Genomic DNA, 16903 nt, shown 5'->3' with positions numbered 1-16903 from the left:
AGCAGTATTCACAGTCTGCAGATCCTTCCGTGAGATTAACTACTCACTTTGCTTGGTACCTGGCGTATATGCATAGGCACTCTCATAATGATTCCAAGCCTATTCCCAAGTTGTGCATGAATGTGAATGTGAGCATTGATTCCCAACAGCTTGATATATTGTATTTTCATGCCCTTTGTTTGCCTAGCAGATACCTGGTCCTGTTGGAAAGGATGTGCTGTCTCCAGTTTTTTCAAAATCCTCCTAAAAACTTTGTAGATGAATCCTTGTCTATGGATCGTTTCCGACAACATCAATCTTTCAAGAGGGATCATCTTGATTGATACCTTTCCAATGTATGGTGGATGCTTTTTAATGAAAAACTCTCTTTTTGGAGGAGTCATTCAGATGGTTGTGTTGTATTAGTGTTTGTGTTGTGAGTTCCTTTATGTCATACGAGCGTGGTGGTTTCCTATTGGATTTCGTGTGCGAGATACATTTTGGAGAATTGTGGTGATGGGGTCGTGGTTGGAGAGTTGAAGCTGATGCTGATGAAGAAGAAGAAAACTTTTATATCCTTTACAAATTTGTTGTGATTTCTAGTTTGATAAGAAGTGTTAATGTATACAGGGTTTTCCTTTCTTTGTATTTTTATATCAGAAACAGGTTATAAGTTGAGGTCGTGGTGGATGGATTCTTTTTTGAGAAGATTATTGAATACTAAAGTTGTGATTTTAAATGCACTTGTATTCCCTTTTTCCTGGGTCGTGAGGACGCTTCCGTATTAAGTGTGGGGATATGTTGAGTGTTGAAATGACTTGTTTTTTGGCTGATTTTTGTTGTTTTTGAGAGCTGAATGGTTGATTTTATGAGATGATTGATTGGTATAGAAGAGGTTTGAGAGTGTTTTGGATGATATTGATTGTGTTTTGGAAGTTCATGATGTTTATTGGTGGTTCTGTGATGTTCTGATAGGTTCTGATTGGTTATGTATACCTTCTATTTTGCTCTGTTTTGGTTTGTTTTGTTCTGATTATCTTATGTAAGGAGGGATGGAGTGATGAAGATTGAGATCTTGTGAAAGTTTATTGAATGGTTTGTGAGAGTTTGGAATGGTTTAAGTATGAGTTATGTGGTTTTGATGATCTTTTGTAACCTTCTGTAGGTCTTTTGTAGAGCTTCTGTCTCTGTTCTGTTCTGTTCTGTACTGTAGCTGTTCTGGTACTGTTCTGTGACTGTTCTGTATGCTTCTGTATGTGTTCTAATAGATGAGAGTGTAGCTTGGGAAAGTTTTCTAGCCTTGGAAAGAGGTGAATACAAGTGCAAAAGAACTGAAAGAAGTGGAAGAAGTAGCTGCTGAAGACTCAAGAGAAGACTAGAGTGAAGTGACAGTAGTGAGCTATGAAAGGACACTGTAGTGGTTCTGGTGACTCTTCATATCAGACATACCTCTTGGGAGGGGTATCCACGACCTAAGAAGGATTATTGAGAGTGATTTTGAGAGATTTTAGTGAGGATATGATGTATTATTGATGAAGTGAGAGAGAGAGAGAGTCAGAGATAGCCAATTCTACTGAAACAGAGTGATTGTATATGAGAGATTGAGAGAGAAGACTATGAAGATAGTGAAGATGAATACTATGTGATGTATTTCCATTCAAAGATGGTGTATTCCTTTGCTTTCTTTGTTCTATTGATGGATTTTGTGAAGATGTTGAAGAATATGGTTGATTCTATCAAAATCCATGGGAGGTCTACATGATGCTGCATGAAGATTTGTTGTGCTTGGTGTTCTTTTCTTCATTGAGATCATATGAAACATGATAAACAAGCTTGTTGATGTTACAAGATAGATTTTCTTGCAAGAGAATTCCTTTTTCCTTGGTGTTCCTCTCGGGGCTCCATCAAGTATCAATAATTTTTTGTCAATGAGGAACTTGCCTATTTCAGTACAAGATTACACATACCCTCGAGCAAGAAACTCAAACAAAGAATACTTTGGAAAGCACATGACTCCCCCTTTTTAGGCCATCCCAGATATATCAAGACCCTCAACACGGTTAGAAAGAGCTACCATTGGGAAAGGCTTAAGGGAGACATTCTCAAATATGTCACAGAATGTTTGTCTTACTAGTGCATTAAGGTAGAACATGTCAAGATGCATGGGAAGCTATAATCTCTTGGCATTCTCCAGATGAAGTGGAAATTTATCAACATGGACTTTGTTGTTGGATTACCTTCAGTTCAAGGAGATTACAATTCAATTATGGTTATAGTAGATATGCTCACCAAGGTTTCACACCTCATTCCAATCAAGACAAACTATAAAGCTTCAGATATTGCCAGATTGTTCATCAAGGAGATATTCAGACTCCATGGGTTGCCTAGAAGGATCATTAGTGACCGGATTCCCTCTTCACATCTCACTTCTGGAGAGGAATATTCGAGGCCATTGGGACTCAACTCTGTTTTAGTACATCCTATCACCCTCAAACTGATGGCCAAACAGAGAGGGTCAACCAAGTCATTGAAGATATCCTTAGAGCATATTATTGTCGCAAACCAAGGAAATGGATCCATTATCTACCATTGGTAGAGTTCACTTATAATGCTTCCTACCAACAAAGCATTCAAATAACACCTTTTCAAATGTTTTATGAGCATGATTGTCGTACTCCATTGAACTTTTCAGATCCTACCTTAAGGGTAGAAGCTTCCAAGAAAATGCTAGAGGAAATGGATGAGCAAGTCAAGGCCATTAGACAAGACATTAGAGCCACCAAGGATAGACAGAAAGCCTATGCCGATCTAAATAGAGAAGAGCGACTCTTCAAAGAGGGAGATATGATTTTTAATCATGTACGACCCAAGAAGAGTTCCTTATCATTGGGAGAATTCAAGTGCTTAGGGCCTAATGCCTACAAACTCCAACTCCCTGAGAACGTAAAGGTTCACAATGTATTTCATGTTAGGCTACTAAAGAAATATATATCCAATCCTAGCCATGTACTCAATGATCAACAAGTTGTAATGCCAAACCAAGGGGTCCTTGAGCTCTGGCCAAATAGAATCCTAGACATTTAGGAAAAGAGATTGAGGAGTAGAACCCTCAAAGAGTACCTCGTCCAGTGGAGAGACTTTCCAAAAGAAGATGCCACATGGATTGACGAGAGTACTCTCAACCAACAATACCCCCAATTCCTTTCGAGATGAGGGCATCTCGATTCCTTAAGGGGGGAAAGGATGTAATATTCTGTCATCGCTATAAGATTCTCCTCCCCCCTTTTTCACCAAATTTAAATGAATTTTTTAAAATGTTGCCCCCCCTGTTAGCACCACTAGCTGCTCGCGAAGGGAGGGGGAGTTGAATGCAGAGTTGACGGAGGTGAGGGAGGAGACGACTATGAGTCGACGGAGAGCCTGAGGTGATGGTAGAAAAGATAAAGATAATGACAAAGAAGACAATCAGGGTGTGGATGTTAACGATGATGGGGAGGAGGGGTACACGTGTGCCACCTCCAACCCCCCACTACCCCTCCTTTTTGGGCTGCATGGCAATAGGTGCACAGGTGATTGGAGTGGAGCTAAGGGGCCCTTGTCACAGCACCTCCCCCCCACCCCCCTATTACCCACCTCACCCCTTTAAAACCCCCCCTCCCCTCCTTAAGCAAGACTAGAATTCTCTTCCTTTCCCCCCCAATTCCCCTTGTAAATCCCCCCCTTCCTTTCAGAAAACACACTATTATTCTTCCCCCCCCCCTTGCTGCCAACTTGTGAAGGAGAGGGAGAGGTAGTGAAGGAGAGAGAGAGAGAGAGAGAGAGAGAGAGAGAGAGAGAGAGAGAGAGAGAGAGAGAGAGAGAGAGAGAGAGAGAGAGAGAGAGAGAGAGAGAGAAGAGGCCCAAGGACAATTCCTTACTTGGACAAAGCCACGAACACCCTCTCTCCCCATTGCCACTTCCTGAGATCTCTTCATCGACTGCCTCTAGTTGACAAAAAGATCGTGAAAGTCAAGGGAAGGTAGGGAACTCTGACACAAAGGAGTCCTTTGAGAGGAGTAAAGGTCGTATTCCAAGCTCCGAAATGGCCCCAAGCGCAAACTCTTTCAAGTAATCGGGAAGGCCACAACCACGGAAGGAGGATCGGGCAAAGATGCCACCACTAACATGAATGGGTTTTTGGGTATAAATGCTAATTTGACACTCCAAAACTAGGTACCGCTACCGTGTTTAGTACTTTGAACCAAACAATAAAGCATGGACATCATTAGGAAGAAGTAATACTTCACATTGCGTAACTTGCATAACTCAAAAGGTAGTTGTAAAGGCATAATAACCATGAATTGCCACGAATAGTTTAAGCATCTATGGCTTGTTGCAGTACTAAGCCGAGTATTGGGTTTGAATTTTTGCAAGTGCATCATAGATTGCCAATGTATATAAATATTCCGTGTAGGTCAATTGCATCTTGTAGACCATTAGAATGAATTAATCCGCATTTACATTAGGTATGATGAACTCATGTACACTCGCACTTAAATATTTATGTCACGCTTTATTATTTGCATAAATGCACTAGAAGGAATTTTCATGAATAGGAATTTCACATCGTATCTTCAACTCAGGAAAGACTTGCATCTAGATTTGTGTGGTACCATGGATAGCTTCGGTTGCCCTACATAATAGGGATGCATATTAAAAGATAGACTTAAGAGGTGCATGTGAATTGCTAAACTTAATTGCAAGAAGGCAGTTTATAAATGAAATCCTATATGTTAAGTAAGGCTAGGGTTTAATTTGACTCAGTTAGGATTTAATTGTAATTAGGTCAAACTATTGTTACAACCATATGTTGACTTAGAGTCAAGTGAAGACGTTATTTTGTATCTATCCTAACAACTAGACACGATGAGACCAAAACACCCTTGAAGATATCATTGTTTAAAATATGATACAACTCGAAGCCAATACAAGAGAACTCGAATGTCGTATTAACAAGAAAGAATAGGCATTCGCCACATGACATTTAATGCTCACAACTATTTAAGGATCACAAATAGGCTCAGTTTACTCTTGACTTGTGAGAGGAATGAACAAAAGGTCTTGCTATCTTGAGGGAATGAAACCCTAGAGTAAACTTAGAAGCCCTGATAAAGTTCTAAGGTGGGAAAAGGGTTATCACAACTGACCAATTGAAAACCTAGCTTGACTCGCCTAAGACCTGTGACTCTAAGATAAGAAACCCAGACTAAAGGCTAGCAATTTAAGAAAACTATCATATATAAATCCAATAGCATAATCGCTTGCTCCTATCACATAGGAATGAGGTCGAAACAAGGATGCTCTCTAATCCTCAGAAGGTCATGTCAATTAACACCAAGGCAAAAACGACCCAAGAAGGGCGAACGGCAAGCATTCAAAAATAGGAACTTCACCTTAGTAGATGTCGTGAGCACTCACCTTCATTATTGGTTGTGCTTGTAAATCTAGATTCAATGCCTATGAAAGGAATGTATGACCCAAGCTCACAAAAGAAATTTGAATAATAAATCAGGTTGAATTCATGAAGGACGCACCAAGCCACCCTCAGCGGGCTGCCAACCCTATCCAAGGGGGTTCTAAATAACCGTGACGGGGAATGTGGACCGAACCCGCCGCGAGAGGTTTTTCCATGGATTAGTTTGTATGTAGGAGGACACTTGTATGCCAGGGGGGGCTCTGGCTATAAATTACCTACCTCCAGGTCCTACTCAAACGATCTACGTGACTCGAGTTAGATTCTTGAGGCCCTGTTACTAATGCAAGGGCAAAGACTTGGAAGAGATAAGGTGCATCCTCACGGGTTGCATAAATCGTCCTTTGTGAAAAATATTTGTATCTAAGTTAAAATACTAATATAAAGTTCACTTCCAAGGAACCTATCTGAATTGTTTTTGTGTCGGTGCCATAAGTTATGAGAACGAACCTTGTTTCCTAAAAGGCTTAATTAAGGAAGTTGATTTTAAATGTCACACATAAATGTGATAGGACCTAATTAGATAACTAAAGAACGCCCATTTAGGGAAGCCGGTCGGTGGAACCCGCGATGGGTCTGTCCTATGGTAGGGTGGTCCCAAAGAACTAGGAGCTTCTCAAAAGGTTTTACCGACGTCCGACCTATAAAAATTGTTAGGTTAGAACCCCGATTTATGTCATTTTAGGGGACTGGAATGGGATTGTGCCCTATGGGTAGAGAGGTTGAGTGACACATCCCTCTCGTTTCCCATTCTCTTTGAACCAAGTGCGACGTGGGTCTGCTTCGGCTTGGGTATCTTTGCATAAAGTAGGATATCCAAGACCCAATGCTAGAATGCTGTCAGGTGACCTTGTCCACTGGGAACCCATATTTCAGGTCAATCCTAGTGGGTTCCATTTCAAGGCGAAATCAGGAGACCCTAGGCGACAAACCTCGTAACATTCCATGGGAGTGTCAGACGGAAACATTTAGATTCATCTCTCAATGGACAACTAAAAATGTGCCTAGACAGCCGATAGGTGGCACATTGCAACACTTAGATTCGTCTCTCAATGGACAACTAAAAACATGCTTAGACAGCCGATAGGTGGCACATTACAATCACAGTATAATATTTCTTCTTTGTTGAATGATGAGAGGTGAGGTTAAGGATCATAATTTAACCAAGGAATTGTGTTTGCAAAATGTATGATGCATGCACACTTATAGATAAGCTAGGCACTAATTCTTTAATGCATTCATATTGTTGTGTGTGGCATTTTTTGTATGATTGCATGACATAGATTTGGCTTTGCATTTCTTCTCAAATCATGAGTGATTGAGAATGGACTTCAATTTCAAAGCATGTCTTTAGCTAGGACACATTGCATGGTATCGAAGCAGAAACTATTAGAATTTGATCTTACAAGAGAGTCCAAGGGATAGTTCCAACCGGATGGCTTCCACGTTAAAAGGAGATTATTCTTCTTAATGACCTTATTGATATTGCAAGAGTAGGAGAATAGGAAAGTATAGGATATTAAAGTCAATACTCCATAAATTTATGGATATGAAGACATAAAGGTTGGTATAGCACTAGCTATGTTTGGAGGGTAAAAGAAGAATGTTCAAGGAAAGCATTAGGTTTTGAGGGGATATGAATGTCCTTTTTCTTGGTGGTCTATGGAATATTTTGAGAGTGGCTTGATTGATGGGAAGTATTTTTGGATGGCAATGTTCAAGAAGGGATTGCATCGAAATTAGAGGGGAGAGACTAAAGGACATGTGATGATGGAGCTTGTGCTACATGTGTGGAGGAATTGACATGCTTTGTGGAGGGCCATCTTGTATTTTCCATATTGTAGAGTTTATGGTGAGCCTAAGAAGGTAATGGTCAACTTAGTTGAAGAGCTCAAGCCATGTTTTCTGGAGACCTTCAGTAGATGAGATACCAACATGCAATATGGCAGATATTGAAGACTCAACCCAACAAGATTATTGCAATAGCCAACTAATATGACAAGCATCTCTTTCAGTCGTTGTAGTTGATATTTTGCAACATGCAAGAAATATTAGTTAAGGGTGGTGCTCTTGTTCTACCTGATTGAGGAATAATGGCACTTGCCGCATTTTGGGTGGTGGGTGGTTGTGGAGACCAAGGAGAGCGTGAGATTTGGGAAGCAAGCCTTTTATGTGTTAATCAACTTCATCGCAACTATTAGATCATCTTGATACACTCATCATCGAAGATAGTCAATGCCATCAACAACATGGCGACGAGCTTGTGATTTGAGGGTGGTGGCACATTTTAAAAAAACAAAAAGCTTCAAAGTTTTTAAAAGTAAAATTGTAAAGGAAAAGAAAGAGCCTTAATGCTTTTTTAAAAGCAAAATGCTTAATAAAAAAGCATTAGCCTTTACCAACTTATGATGAATCATGAAGAGAGAAAAAGCTATAAAAGGGGAAAGAAATTAGGAGTGAGGGCCCTTCTCTTTATATGCTCAAGTCTTGAATGTGAGGAGAGGAGGGTCACACCCAAGTTTTTTGGAGCAAGGTTTTATTCTTCGAACTTCTAGAGGCATGATACAAATAGCTCGATGTATCACCAAAATCAACATGAAGTATAAAGATTACATGTGAGGTTGTTTTTTAAAAAACTTTGCATTAGTATTTTGAGGTTGTAAATTTTCTACAGTGTGAGTGCTTTTAGCATGTTTGAGGCTATAAGAGGCTTTGAAGTTGTATTGTGAATTGGGTATGCTAGTGTTTTGGCTGTGAATTGTCGAAGTTTCTAGTCAAGTTTAACATCCAAACAAAGGCCTTCCCTTTACTAGCACTCATTGTCATCTCATTTTCAGGTTGTGTGAGAGGATTAACTTCAAACACCACTCTGAAACATTCTTTCTTGGTGCACCTACTAAGGAGTGCCAAAAAAACTAACTTTACTTATGATTTCTGAATAGTTTGGCTTGATATTGCTTTAATGGTTAGTTCCTTCTAAGAAAATCATGGTATAAAAGCAGAGGATCCCTAGCAATTCCTCAAAAAATTGGAGCTTGGATGCATAATCCAGTGAATTACTAACTTGACCTTGAAACTTCAAATGTTAAAAAATCAGTTGTTGGATGAATGTGGAAATTTGTTTGAAGATTATGAAAAAAGTCTCAAATTGAGAAATCCTCATGTTTCTATGGAATATGAAGCTACTAAATAGGCATTTGTTGATCGATTTAAAGAAATCAAGGCTTTCTAGGACCTTTGGTAAAAAATAGAATAAAAAATAGAAGAAGACCAGACCTTAGAAATTTTCACCCTAGAATACACACAATTTTGGGATCGTTGGAACACATCCCTATGCACATGATGTTGAGATGGCAAGCTCAACAAGTGCGGACATTGATAATGAACCACATGGCTAGATGGGTCCGTGCATTTACACTTAGCACCTTGGTGGTCATTATGATACTCACATGGCCACTGACTTATCACTTAGTATATTTAGCTTGTTACACCTACCTAGTTGGCAAATATATAGTGCCATTCGATTAGTGTAGTCTGTTATGCACTGTTTGACTTAGTAGGCCACTTTCCTTTATGTGGTATCTTATCTATACTTTGTGTACATTGTATAGTGTGGAAGAAGAAGAAGAAATTTGCAAGAAAACGTTTTGGCCTCCACCTCTCTTCTTGTGTTCTTGAGTGAGCTCCCTCTTGTGTATACAATGTGTGTTTGGCGCAGCAGCTCAAGCAAGCCCCCCCACCACGCGATTCTTGACATGGTAACAGAGCCGTGCCACTGAGAGAGGATGATTTTGAAGGCTAAATTGAAGGAAAAGAAGCAAGGTTTGAGTAAGCAAGCAACAAGTAAGAAGCTCTCCCATTCTTCTACTCTTCTCTTGGATAGTACCTATGGAGGCACCGGAAGCAAGGTAGAGTGAAAATCTCAGATTGCTGTGAGATTTGGTGTGGAAGCAGAGAATTGTATATTCTCACAGTTTTTTTGGGCTTTGAGATTTGGCTCCATTTTAGAGCCGCAAGGTTGCGGACAGAGGTTGTAGACAACAGTTTCAGGGTACACTGATTTTGACCATATTGACTGAAAGTGGGTGCACAGGTTACAGAATTCGAATCTGTATTTTTTGAGGTGTTTTTCAAGAAGCAAACATAAGGTTTTTTTGCAAACAAATTGCAGATTACATGTACTATTGAGCAATCAATGAAAAAGGTTGCTTGGTGTATTGTTGTGCACTTGTTGTGAAAGGTTGCAGAAGACTAGCTTGCTGCGCTGTATCCCTTTTTGTGATAATGGCAGAGAACAGTGGAAATCCTATTATTGAGAAGCTCAACAAGAATAATTACCCTTTATGGAAGTTCCGTGTGACGAACTTCCTCATTGGAAAGGGTCTTTATGAGTTTGTTTCAAGTGAAGAAAAGGAGCCAGAGCTGGGTATCCCGACTGCAGATGAATTAAAAGCATGGAAAGAATGATATGCAAAAGAAAAAGAGGTGATGTACTAGCTATCTGCAGTCATTGATAATACGATGTTAGGACATATTAAGAATGAAGAAACTTCACATGCAGCTTGGACAATTTTTGAGAAGGTGTTTTCAGTAAATACAAAGGCACGAAAGATTCAAATCAAGAAAGAATTGAATACCTTGAAGAAAGGAAAATGTCTATCAATGAGTACGTTTTGAAGGTGAGAAGCATTGCAGATGCTTTAGCAGCAATTGATGCAACGCATGATGATGATGATTTGGTTTCATCCACTTTAAGTGGCCTTAATAATGAGAAGGCATGGAAATCATTTGTTACTTCAGTATACCTATAGAAGCCATTTCCAGATTTTGATGAGCTAATCTCTCTCATGATTATCGAAGAGATCAATATGCAAGGTGACTCATTTGAAAGAAATGGTAAAAAGGTCCAAGAATTTTACTAAAGCTGAGGAAGGGGGTGTGGTAGATCCTCTTCAAGAGGCCGTGGTATGGGACGTGCTGGTGATAACCAGTAAAACAGGTTCAATCAACAATTTGGTGAAATGTAGGTTTCAAGAGGCTAAGGAAACTTTAGAGGCAGGGGGAGCTCTAGAGGAAGAGGTGGATGGCAGAACAGAGGTTCTAGAAATTTTGTTATTGTTTGCCATTATTGTGGCAAAACAGGTCATATTGCAGCCCATTGTTATGCTAAGAAGGATGATATTGGCAGTGGTAAATTGCAGTAAGGAAACTATGCATCATCTTCACAAAAAAATAAGACAAAAATGAGTGTTTGTTTGTTATGCAGCATATGATGATTGCAGTTACAGGAAAGGGGACACATGATGATGTATGGTATGCCAATTCAGGTGCATCTAATCATATGACCAGTCATGTTGAATGGTTTGGAGAGATGCAAGACTTACAAAATCCAGGTTATGCGAGATGGGTGATGATTCATGCCACCCAATTTCTCACATTGGAAAGGTTCCCTTGTCCTTGTATGATGGCTAGACAAAGAGTCTGATAGATGTATTACATGTGCCATCAATCAAAAGAATCTAGTGTTTGTTGGCCAAATGGTAGAGCAAGGGTTACAGGTTCGATTCAATGCAAAAGGTTGTTTTCTAGAAGACTTTAATGATAAGTGCAGGTTAGTCGCAAAAAGAAGTAGAGTTGGCCGCATGTTCACTTTAGATGTTGAAATTCCTACAATGGATGCTACTATGTATGCTAAAGGAAAAGGAGTGGTTGTAGAAATTGAAATATGGCATAAGCGTATTGGACATGCAAATGTGCAAAGGTTGAAATTAATGTAGTCCAGAGGATTGGTTATAGGGTTGCCTTCTTTTAGAGTTGCACAATTGCATAAAGTCTGTGAAGCATGCCGGTTTGGTAAGTAGGCCAAATAACCCTTCTCGCATGACAAAGAAGTGAGTAGAAATATACTTGATGTAGTGCATATAGATGTTTGGGGGCCTACACAAAATGTATCTCTTGGTGACAGCAAATACTTTGTCACATTTATTGATGACTGTTCGAGGAAGCTATGGGTATATTTCATGAAGGAAAAGAGTGATGTATTTGAGCACTTCAAATCTTTCAAGGCAACTGTTGAAATAGAAACAGGCTTGAAAGTGAAGTGCTTGAGATTAGATAGAGGGGGAGAGTACCTCTCTAATGAGTTTAGTGGCTTCTTGAGGACTCATGGGGTAAAGAGGCAATTTACTTGCAGGTATATCCCACATCAAAATGGGGTTGCAGAAAGAAAAAATAGACATATTGTAGAAGTTGCACGAGCATTGATGGTTGAAAAGAATATGCCAAAACATTTTTGGTCTGAAGCTGTTCATATTGCTATCTATATTATGAGCAAAACTCCGACAATTGTAGTTCATGGGATGACTCCCGAGGAATGCTTTACTTGCAAGAAGCCCGATGTATCACACTTGAAGGTATTTGGCTGTGTTGCATATGTTCATGTGCTAGATGAGCTATGGAAGAAGCTTGATCCAAAGGTTGAAAAATGTATTTTTATTGGATACTCTTTAGAGCAGAAAGAGTATCATTGTTATAGCCCTACCACATGTGAGTTCAAAGTGAGCAGGGATGTTATTTTTGATGAAATGAGTAGTTTGGTATGCATCTTTTGGTGATGTACTAGCTGATGATAATGATCATGCTAGCTATGTGCAGAAAGAAAAGTAAGAATCACGGAGTCTTAGTGGACCAGAAACATCATCTGGTACTACACCTACAGTGAGCACTTGGTCTGGGAGACTAAGGAGTATTCCCACATCTTTAGGTGGATCTATAAGTGTTACATGCAAAGAAAAAGGAAAGAAGAAAGTGTTGGATGGTAATGATGCATCTACTAGTCATTTGGGATTCGATGGAGATTCTAGTGGTTCACAGAGTTTGGATGATGAGCTTGGTATTCCTTCAGTCAGGACACTAGGTGTATAGAGAGCTCATAGTACTGTAAAGGCTCCATTGAGTGATTCAGTGGTACGCAGGTCTAGCAAGGTCAGATATCCTGTTAAAAGATTTGGTTTTGAAGGTTATGCAGCTCACCATTATGCTTCTATGGTGAAACTAGTTGAGGATGTTGAGCCCACTTGTTTTGAGGATGCTATTGGTCATGCTCGTTGGAATGTAACAATGGATGAGGAGATGGCTACATTAGAAGCCAATAAGACTGAGGATTTGGTACCCTTGCCTAAGGATAAGAAAGCTATTGGCTGTAAGTGGGTTTACAAAGTCAAACATAATGCAAATGGTTCTGTTAGCAGGTATAAGTCTAGGCTGGTTGCAAAACACTATGCTCAAACATATGGCATAGATTATAAAGAGACATTCAGTCTAGTTGCTAGGATGGCAACTGTTAGATGCATGATTGCTTTGGCAGTAGCCAAAGGTTAGAGTTTGCAAAAAATGGATGTTAAGAATGCCACATATGTGTGCAGGTTAAAGAAGGCACTCTATGGGCTGAAGCAAGCATCCCACATATGTGTGCAGGTTAAAGAAGGCGCTCTATGGGCTGAAGCAAGCACCTAGAGCATGGTCTAACAAGATTGGAGAGTATCTTGTCAATATTGGATTTTGTATTTCTGATGATGGTCACTCACTTTATGTGAGAAAGGGAGATGCAGGTTTGGTCATCATAGTCATCTATGTGGATGACTTGATTATTATAGGTGACAGTGACAATGGGATTGTTGAAGTTAAGGTCTTCCTGAAGAAGAAGTTTGAGATGAAGGATTTGGGTAAGCTAAAATACTTTCTTGGTATTGAGGTGATTAGATGTGATGATGATATATGGTTATCACAAATGCAGTATGACTTGGATATGTTATTCAAGTATGGTATGATAGCATGTAAGCCTCTTTCAGTACCATTGGAGCAAAATGTGAAGTTGAGTATTGACATTGGGGGTGAGATAGAAGACCCTACTATGTTCAGGAGGATAGTAGGGAGTTTGATTTACATGACTATCACAAGGCCAGACTTGAGCTATACTGTTGGCCTTGTCAGCCAATTTATGCAGATGCCTAGAAAGCCTCATTTGGATGCAGTTAGACGTATATTGAGGTATGTGAAGTCCACTTTACATTATGGGCTTTTTTATGAGGTAGGTAAGGATGTACAAGTCTTTGGATACACAGATGTAGATTGGGCTGGTAGCATGTCAAACAAAAGATCTACTAGTGGATTCATGTTTTCCCTTGGTAGTGCAGCAGTTACATGGAGCAACAAAAAGCAACCTACAGTTGCTTTATCGAGTATAGAGATTGAGTATAGAGGTGCTACTATGGCAGCATGCGAGGTGGTATGACTGCAAAAGTTATTAGGTGATTTGGATGTGTAGGGAGATGGTCCAATTATCATTCATTGCGACAACATAAGTAGCATATAGCTAGCTAGGAATCTAGTGCTCCATGCTAGAACAAAACACATTGAGGTACACTACCACTTTGTGAGAGAGAAGGTACTTGCAGGAGTGATTGACTTGGTATATGTCAGCACACAGGATCAGATAGCTGACATTTTTACGAAGGCATTGGGTGCGGAGAAGCTTCAAAAGTTTCGAAACTTACTTGGAGTTGCAAAAATAGAGTTGAGCTTGAGGGGGAGTGTTGAGATGGCAAGCTCAACATGTGCAAATATTGATGATGGACCACCTGGCTAGATGGGTCCGCATGTTTACACTTAGCACGTTGGTGGTCATTATGATACTCACATGGCCAATGACTTATCACTTATTATATTTAGTTTGTTACACCTACCTATAGTGTGCAAAGATATAGCACAAGTCGATTTAGTGTAGTTTTTTATTGTAACGTGTCCACCTATTTCCTTCAGGGAACGTCTTAGCAGTCCATCGAAAAGGAGATCTAGAAAGCTCCGCCCGGGACTCCCTCGGAATGTCACAGGGTTTGCGATCTAGGACTTTCCACGTCTGCCACGTAGCGGAAGTATTCTGATCGTTCCCACTTAGGACCGACATGAATCAGGGTTTTCCCTAATGGTCATTTCCCAAACGGCAACTAGCGTCGAATCCCAAGCGAACTTTACGCATAAACGCCAGGGCCGAAGCGGATTCACGCTGCACTTGGTTCAAGGAGAATGGGAAACGAGAGGGATGCAAAGCTCAACCTCTGTGCCATAAGGCATAGCCCCATTCCGTTCCCCTAAAACAACGTAAATCGGAATTATTATAACTTAGACTCTAGGTCAGCGCCCTTGCTATTCATTTCCTTTGAAATGATTTTCTTGCTGTCCATCATGATTGAGAAAAGTTCCTGGCCAACCACGACCACCCATCCGTAGGACGGACCCATGGCCACGTCCATCGCACTTTCCTCAATTGTTTTAATTGTCTAATTACCTACCACATTTAGTTGGACATGCATCAAACAACTTCCTTAATTAGTCCGTTAGGCACCGATTCCTTCACGTAATCATAGTAGTTGACATAGACAAGCAGTATCAAACAAGTTCCTTTTCAATAGGTTATCATATTTATCTTTGAAATACATTTATAAAGTCCAGCCCATAGGCTTATCCATAATCCGCCTGAAGGCTATCTAGTAATCCACAGGGATTACTAATCCAAGATTTCGCCCATAGACTAGTATACAGGCCTCGAGATCCAATCCCGAGTCATGTTGGCCTCTTGTGCAGGGCTTGGAAGGAAATGTATTTATGGCCAGAGCCCCCCTGGCACCCAAGCATCCTCCTGCTCCAAGTAGTGCTCTCAACGGAGAGACCTCTCGCGGCGGGTTTGGTCCACCTTCCCGGCGCGGTTAACAACCCCCTTGGTTAGGGTTAGGCAGACAGTCGGGGGTAACTGAGGTTGCCTCTCCCTTCAGGCCTTCAACTTGAAACATTAGATATCTTTTCATCCCTTAATTCCTTGAGCAAACAAAGCAAAACAGTACTCTTTACACTGTTACAAGCACAATCATTTCCAGTGGTCGTTATTTTTTGCCAACTCCTAAGGAGTGAATCCTTCTTTTCGAATGCATTCAGCATTCGATCCGAGATCAATTGCAACTTGGCAAGATTCCCAAGGGTTTGTTTTTTAACCCTTATATCCTTGGGTTAGGGCCGTACCCTATTAACCCAACTTAACCAATACCTTAAGTTCTATTAGCAGTAAATATGTTATTCCAATTTACTGATTGGTCTTTTGCTTCCAAGCAATTATCTAATTCCCTTATCTTGGTCACTTTTCACCAGAAAGGTACTATATCAGGATGATTACTCATCCTCTTGCAAGATAAACTTGCGCAAGAATATGCCAATCCTATTCTAAGGAATTGGCCATTCCCTTGTGATCAAATCACAAAATCATGCGACTCTACAACTTGTTGCACAAGTGTCGCACTTAACCCATGGGACTATTTTACCCATCGAATGACGTCTTCTAACCACAGAATCATGATTAGATAGGAAACAGGGATAGGGTGTCTTCATATCCAATCCGTTTCTGATTGCACTAGGCCGACATTGTCGGTCCTAGGGTTTCCAATTCAAACCGAGTTTCATCCTTTTAGCAAGCGATCCTTAGGGTAGAAACCCTAGATTGTTCCACACAAGTATGTCCTATTGTCCCTCCATTCCGTGAATATGAGAAAGTCTTTTAGGGTATGGAAGTTTTAGCTTTGGCAATAAGAGTGATTCGATCACGTCCTCAACATGCTAAACCCTATTTAGCACTTTGGGATATGTTGCATTGATTTAACCCTTCCTAAGCGATACCTTCGCGTTTTTAGGTGTTTAGGGTAAACCAATTTACTTGTCTATTCATGAAGATATTGTCTTGATCAAATAGGGGAAAAACTAGTTGCATTTCGATACCATTATCATAAGCACACAATTTATTGCCTACGTATAATTAGATTTACAATCCCTAACTTTTTTGTTTAAGATCAAAGCGTATGTTAAGTTATGGCATAATTCCTATTGATCCTTTTATAACATGCATTTAAGATTCATGCTACTAAGCTTTAGGATTTTATGTGAACCATGCAGCCTTTTTCTAACTTCTTTTCTAAATGAGATATTCATACGATGAATGAGCATTACACAACCTTTCGTAACTATTTACATAGTTGATTGAGATTTAAGCCAATTGACTAGAGTTTAATATACTTCATGTAGCTCAAGAACCATTTCCATGTCTTGCAAATTCTTACGGATCATTAGCAACCTTCTTTTAATGAATCATTTCGAAGAAAAGATGCCTAATAATGCGACATGCGATTTATTATTTCCATGCATAATCGAAGTGTAGAATAATAATTTCGACTTGTAAAGATGATCTTTAGTTGATCTAAATTTGTTACTTTGTAATGCATAAAAACCACTTTCTAGGAATGCATAGAGATCTTATTCGTTTATTTGAAAAATACAAATGACCGATTCTTTGATCGTAAGCTATTTCCTTTA

Source organism: Lygodium microphyllum, chromosome 22 (genome assembly GCF_053477565.2).
Source record: "Lygodium microphyllum isolate KBCC chromosome 22, Lygodium_microphyllum_v1.1.10, whole genome shotgun sequence".
In the NCBI taxonomy this organism is placed as follows: Eukaryota; Viridiplantae; Streptophyta; class Polypodiopsida; order Schizaeales; family Lygodiaceae; genus Lygodium; species Lygodium microphyllum.
The sequence above is the reverse complement of the archived record's forward strand: the minus strand, read 5'-3'. Positions refer to the sequence as shown.